We start from the raw sequence: 8110 nt of genomic DNA on the forward strand, positions 1-8110 counted from the left end.
AAAAAAATAATAAATGTGATACATTAAAAAACAATTTTAATTATATTTCCACAGTCTCAATAAAAACAAAGTATCGCACCTCTTTCTTTAAAGGAATATAAATATTTTGTCATGTGAAGTTTATGGTTGATTATTTTATTAAGTTAGTGATGTTATATTTTTCATTATTTTTATAACTATAATTAAAAAATCCATAACAACTTTTTAATTAAAGAATTTGTAAATACAATAATTTAATATAAGTTTAGTGTTGAGAATTATTAAATTTTTATTCCAATTAATAAGTAGAAATTATAAAATTAAATATTTGAAATGAAATTACATCATTGATACTTCAACAAAAATTTATGTAAATTTCAGATGGAGTGTTTGTAGATAGATGTATTCAAAGAAACAAAGAAACTGTTTATTTTATATTAAAACTTTACAAATTGCAACAACATTCACCCCCTAAACACGAGCCACCTTTTGGTTTTCCCAATGATACTTTACAAAAATGGTCACACTGTTCTGGTGCAGTTGGACAAAAATTCGATATGAAGCATAATTTTCCGTTTTCTCCTGAAACTATCATTCCAATTCCATTAGAAATAATATATAAAATTGTGTTCACAAGATTGTTTTTTCTTAAACAAAAGCATATTCGATTTAATATACTCGATAGTATCCTACCATGCAAATACTTTAATTAAAAACATAACAATGAATATGAAGAAATAAAAATTGTGTTTTATAAATAGATTATTACCGGCAACCATGCGTGAAGCAAAGCAAATGATCAAGATGGTTAAAATGAGAGTCTTGTAGGATGCCATTTTGTTTTTAAATGTTGAAGTAAGCATGTTGGAAAGGCCTATTTATAAGGACTTTGGGAATTAAGTTAGAACATTAGGTTCAAGAAGTGAGCCAAAGGAGATAATTTAATTATGAAATAAGATATCATCCAGATTTTAAAAATTCTATCTTTTAATTTAAATCTTTTTATTTATTTTTATGCTTTTTTTAAGTCGACCCAATGAATAATACATAAAATTTCCAAATATTATTTTAATTATATAATTTCTCAAATATTAAACTATTTTAGGGCTAGATTTAAATTTTTAGTAATACCAAATAATGACGGGACACATTATAGTCCAGAATTAAACACCATATAAATATACAAGTCTTATACGACATAACCTATTAAATGCCTGTGTAAAAAAAAGCCATTCAAATGTCAATTTTAATATGTTTTAATAACATCTCTTTTAGTAGTAAAACATTTTTTAGTAATTTATTAAATTGTCATGAATATTAAACAGTTTCGAAACTCAAAATAAAAAAATTTGATAATTTTATTTCTCAATATCTTTTTAGAGTGAAATTTTATTTTCCAAATTGCTTTATGTAGATCCCATAATTAATCTACAAATGCAGAGAATTTAGTCTATATAATATCTTTATCACATCTTTTGGCTACATTGTCTTCCCCAACCAATGGTACAAAATAAAATATAATTTTTTTGAATAGTTATAATATATTATTTATATTTTCTATATTATATGGTTACAACGTGTTTCATATCCAACCGTAAAAATTAGAAACAAAACTTTTTCAGTTGTCCAAAAATCTAACAAAACCCTGTTGGAAGATTTAACTATTTTATTATTTTTTAACCACTAATTTTAACTTATTTTATAAAATTTAATGATTCAATCTATAAAGGAATTGTATTTGATAATAATTTTTTTTATATATCATTATTGAAAATTTTAAATAGATGGAAACATATTTCAAATAGAAAATAGTCATTCTTTTTAAATATTAATGTGTAAGATATTATCAGAACAAAAGTGATCTTCTAACTAACATATAAAATAAATATAAATATATATATATATATATATATATATATATATATATATATATATATATATATATATATATATATATATATATAATTCTGAATAAATTTTACCTTATTTGGTTGATAATATTTCTATATTCTCTTTAACTTAAACAACAATATTGACTTTTAAGTATTATTTTGATAAAAAATATTGGGCAACACTTAAGTTTTTCTCAATTATATGAATATTGATAAAATGAGAGAAAAAATATACTCCAAATTTAAAAAACAATCATTTGATATCCTTATTAATAAATATTAAAATATATATATTAAAATTTATTTTTCAACTATTTATCCATAATGTAATATCTTGGCCTAAACAATTGGTTTAAAATCCAATCACTTTTGTTTTTAACAAAAAAACTTTTCTTAATCTCATAAAGGCCATGATTGTTAAAAGTAATGTATTGTCTACTAATAAATATTAATTTATTTATGAAAATAATTTTTTAAATTATTTTTACAAAACCTAACGATTTCTTCTATCAATGAATTGTATTTCCTCAATTAGTTCTTGTTGTGCCATTTTGGAAATTTTAACTACATGGCAATATATTTCAAATGAGAAATCTTCACTTTTATTTCAACGTTATTGTGTTTAATATTAAGAGGATAAGAACATCAGACTAACTTATAGAATAAATTAATAAATATTATTTTGAAATAAATTATGTACATTATATTTTATCAAATAATTTGTTGCTCAAATAAAATAGTTTCATACATATGAATATACAAATTTTATGTGACATATCCTATTAAATGCCAACTTTTATAGGTTCATCAATGTTTTAAAAATCGAACCGGTGAAATTTCTGGTTTAAGGTTCAATGAATTCAATTGGTTAAACATACGGTTGAACTGTTTATTAAATAAACTAATATCCATAGATATGTCACACATAATCATATGTTCACAACTTAATAAAAGAAATATTTCAAAAATCAATTACAAACTTAATACGACAATATCAATAGCATATATAATAAAACAACATAGTTGCACAATTCATTTCATCTTCATTTAAGAATAATTTGAACAAATTAAAAAATTAAAATAAAATAAGTTAAGCTAATTCAAACCAAAATTAAAATAATAGAATGTAATAACTAAAATAAAGTTCAAATAACTAAGAATACCTAAATTAAATAAGATTAAATACCAAAAATAAAGAATACAATATACTGAATTAAATATAAAAAATCGAGTTGAACTACGACAAACAAGTTAAAGTTGACAACAACAAACAATATTGACTTACACGACAATTAACATTGTGCAGGACATCTTGACTATGTTTGAAAGAGACGGCGTGATGATGATGGAGTGTAGTTGAAAGAAAAACTATAACGACGTGACCAAACTTAGAAGTTTGTATGGATGTAAAAAAATGTAATTCTTTTTTGTGATTGGGGAATGCATGTTAAGTTTTAATATTGACTTAATTTTTAAAGTTTTTTTTTTACAAAATGGTCAATTTGATGTATTTTTCTGAATCGGACGGTATAACAAATGCAACTTCGGTTATTTGGTTCGAATGATTTTGGATGGTTCAATCTAGTTTTTCTAATTTTATTCTGGTTTTGACCCACTAGCGGTTTTGAAAGTTGACCCAATCAGATTCATCGCTGGTTCCCGGACCAACCGATTGAACCGACCGGTTCGATCTGGTTTTAAAACATTGGGTTCAAATAAATTATTTTGATACATATAAACATACAAATTGTATACAACATATCCTATTAAACTCCAACTTTTATAGATTCAATTAAGATCTCTTTACTAGTGACGATTAATAATGTCAAATATTTTCACAACTCTTGATTTTAAAATATTATAACTCTCTTTCTAGATTTATTTTTAAAACAAATTTTAATTTTAAAATTACTTTCTGTAGAACCCATAATAATTCTTCAAGTGCAGATCATATAATCTCGATAATATTTTAATTTCATAAAATATCTTTCATAATCAATGTTACACAATAAAATAAAAATATTTACAGATGGCTTTTAGGTAGTATTTTAATAAAAATATTGGGCAACACATGGGTTTTGCTCTAGTTCTTACACATCTGTAAAAAAAATAACCTATAAAAACTACTCGAAAGTTAAAACAAATCATTTAATAATCTACTAAATATGTAAAGTGGAGTATTTTCTAGGTAATAAATATCAAGTTACTCTCTAACAATTTATTTTTAAATTTTTTACATTAAACTTGAATAATTCAATCTATACATTAATTGTGTCTCCTAAAATATTTTGTGTTGTTCCATTGTGTTTAATAACATGAGGTTGAGAACATCAGTCTAATTTACTAATGAAATAATTATATATTAATTAAAAATATATTATTTTCACTATATTTGATCAAATAATTTAAAGATATTTATTATAATCCAAACCACTTGATCAAATAATTTGATGATATTTTATTATAATTTAAACCCCAATATTAGCTTTTAATTATTATTTTTACAAAAATAATGGATGCCATTTGCATTTCTTATTATTAACTATTGCTAAAATATACGGTCACTAGATAACAATTTATTTGATAATTCCTTTAAAAAAATAATAAATGTGATACATTAAAAAACAATTTTAATTATATTTCCACAGTCTCAATAAAAACAAAGTATCGCGCCTCTTTCTTTAAAGGAATATAAATATTTTGTCATGTGAAGTTTATGGTTGATTATTTTATTAAGTTAGTGATGTTATATTTTTCATTATTTTTATAACTATAATTAAGAAATCCATAACAACTTTTTAATTAAAGAATTTGTAAATACAATAATTTAATATAAGTTTAGTGTTGAGAATTATTAAATTTTTATTCCAATTAATAAGTAGAAATTGTAAAATTAAATATTTGAAATGAAATTACATCATTGATACTTCAACAAAAATTTATGTAAATTTCAGATGGAGTGTTTGTAGATAGATGTATTCAAAGAAACAACGAAACTGTTTATTTTATATTAAAACTTTACAAATTGCAACAACATTCACCCCCTAAACACGAGCCACCTTTTGGTTTTCCCAATGATACTTTACAAAAATGGTCACACTGTTCTGGTGCAGTTGGACAAAAATTCGATATGAAGCATAATTTTCCGTTTGCTCCTGAAACTATCATTCCAATTCCATTAGAAATAATATATAAAATTGTGTTCACAAGATTGTTTTTTCTTAAACAAAAGCATATTCCTTTTAATATACTCGATAGTATCCTACCACCCAAATACTTTAATTAAAAACATAACAATGAATATGAAGAAATAAAAATTGTGTTTTATAAATAGATTATTACCGGCAACCATGCGTGAAGCAAAGCAAATGATCAAGATGGTTAAAATGAGAGTCTTGTAGGATGCCATTTTGTTTTTAAATGTTGAAGTAAGCATGTTGGGAAGGCCTATTTATAAGGACTTTGGGAATTAAGTTAGAACATTAGGTTCAAGAAGTGAGCCAAAGGAGATAATTTAATTATGAAATAAGATATCATCCAGATTTTAAAAATTCTATCTTTTAATTTAAATCTTTTTATTTATTTTTATGCTTTTTTTAAGTCGACCCAATGAATAATACATAAAATTTCCAAATATTATTTTAACTATATAATTTCTCAAATATTAAACTATTTTAGGGCTGGATTTAAATTTCTAGTAATACCAAATAATGACGGGACACATTATAGTCCAGAATTAAACATCATATAAATATACAAGTCTTATACGACATAACCTATTAAATGCCTGTGTAAAAAAAAGCCATTCAAATGTCAATTTTAATATGTTTTAATAACATCTCTTTTAGTAGTAAAACATTTTTTAGTAATTTATTAAATTGTCATGAATATTAAACAGTTTCGAAACTCAAAATAAAAAAAATTGATAATTTTATTTCTCAATATCTTTTTAGAGTGAAATTTTATTTTCCAAATTGCTTTATGTAGATCCCATAATTAATCTACAAATGCAGAGAATTTAGTCTATAAATATCTTTATCACATCTTTTGGCTACATTGTCTTCCCCAACCAATGGTAAAAAAGAATATAATTTTTTTGAATAGTTATAATATATTATTTATATTTTCTATATTATATGGTTACAACGTGTTTCATATCCAACTGTAAAAATTAGAAACAAACTTTTTCAGTTGTCCAAAAATCTAACAAAACCCTGTTGGAAGATTTAACTATTTTATTATTTTTTAACCACTAATTTTAACTTATTTTATAAAATTTTAATGATTCAATCTATAAAGGAATTGTAATTGATAATAATTTTTTTATATATCATTATTGAAAATTAAAATAGATGGAAACATATTTCAAATAGAAAATAGTCATTCTTTTTAAATATTAATGTGTAAGATATTATCAGAACAAAAGTGATCTTCTAACTAACATATAAAAATAAATATAATATATAATATAGATATATATATAATATATATATAGTATATTTTATATATATATATATATATATATATATATATATATATATACATATATATATATATATATTAATTCTGAATAAATTTTACCTATTATTTGGTTGATAATTTTTCTATATTCTCTTTAACTTAAACAACAATATTGACTTTTAAGTATTATTTTTATAAAAAATATTGGGCAACACTTAAGTTTTTCTCAATTATATGAATATTGATAAAATGAGAGAAAAAATATACTCCAAATTTAAAAAACAATCATTTGATATCCTTATTAATAAATATTAAAAATATATATATTAAAATTTATTTTTCAACTATTTATCCATAATGTAATATCTTGGCCTGAACAATTGGTTTAAAATCAAATCTGTAATATCCCATATTCCCTTAAATGCTCAATTAGTTGTCAGTTGAGATCAATTGAGAATCTGTGTACTATATATTTTGTTAGTGGTAACAATCGGAGCTCCTATGTGCTCTAAATGTTGTCAATTGGGACCAATAGAGTAATTGGTGAACTCTGAAGAGATTAATTATTAATAAAAGAGACATACCAATATTAATAAGTACAAGAGAGGACATTTTTGGTAACATTAATAATTGGTCAATTGGTACTGGAAGATAAAATATCAATTGAGATATTTTATTACTACTTGATATTTTATATATTATATATATATTATATAGTATATGTCTGGTGGAAAAGAAAAGAAGAAAATGATAAGAAGTAGTAGGAAGAGATAAGAAGAAGGAGAGAGTTATCAGAAAAAAAAGAAAGAAGAGAAAGAGAAAGAAAGAGGAAAAGAGAAAGAAAAAGAAAGAAGAAGAAAGAGAAGAGAAAGAGAAAGAAAAGAAGAGGAGAAGAGGAAGGAACCATCACATCATCTCATCTTCATCATCAACAACTTCATCTTCTTCTTCTACTAGGTGAGTTCTTAGATAGTTTAGCCTTTGGGGGAAAATAATCTATATTTGTGGGGTTAGGGTTTGTGTGAATTTGTGATAAACTTGTTGTGTTCATACTCCCTATCTGTGCTATGTGTTGATATCATGTTGATTGTTGTGGAAAAATCATGTTATGTGAAAATTGTAGGCAAAAATGGTATATGGAAAGGAAAATAAAAGAGGAGTTAATTAAGGAAAGAAGTTACTGAGAGAATTAATGGAAATTGGAATTTTTCTATATTCTCTTTAACTTAAACAACAATATTGACTTTTAAGTATTATTTTTATAAAAAATATTGGGCAACACTTAAGTTTTTCTCAATTATATGAATATTGATAAAATGAGAGAAAAAATATACTCCAAATTTAAAAAACAATCATTTGATATCCTTATTAATAAATATTTAAAATATATATATTAAAATTTATTTTTCAACTATTTATCCATAATGTAATATCTTGGCCTGAACAATTGGTTTAAAATCAAATCTGTAATATCCCATATTCCCTTAAATGCTCAATTAGTTGTCAGTTGAGATCAATTGAGAATCTGTGTACTATATATTTTGTTAGTGGTAACAATCGGAGCTCCTATGTGCTCTAAATGTTGTCAATTGGGACCAATAGAGTAATTGGTGAACTCTGAAGAGATTAATTATTAATAAAAGAGACATACCAATATTAATAAGTACAAGAGAGGACATTTTTGGTAACATTAATAATTGGTCAATTGGTACTGGAAGATAAAATATCAATTGAGATATTTTATTACTACTTGATATTATATATTATATATATATATA

The 8110-nt window shown here is 23.2% G+C and overlaps 1 long non-coding RNA gene across 2 annotated transcripts; it reads right to left on the reverse strand.

The window, feature by feature from the left end:
- Positions 1–382: 382 nt before the first annotated feature.
- LOC127115407 (uncharacterized) lies at positions 383–5282 on the reverse strand. Of its 2 annotated transcripts, none has more exons than XR_007800715.1 (2): positions 5214–5282; positions 383–567 (listed from the first exon to the last, which is right to left on the reverse strand). It is a non-coding gene; the product is annotated as an uncharacterized LOC127115407 (long non-coding RNA). The 2 variants fall into 2 exon arrangements; XR_007800714.1 differs by lacking the exon at positions 5214–5282 and adding an exon at positions 749–893.
- Between the last annotated feature and the right edge of the window lie 2828 nt (positions 5283–8110).

This window comes from Lathyrus oleraceus, chromosome 1, assembly GCF_024323335.1.
Source record: "Lathyrus oleraceus cultivar Zhongwan6 chromosome 1, CAAS_Psat_ZW6_1.0, whole genome shotgun sequence".
NCBI classification, from domain to species: Eukaryota; Viridiplantae; Streptophyta; class Magnoliopsida; order Fabales; family Fabaceae; genus Lathyrus; species Lathyrus oleraceus.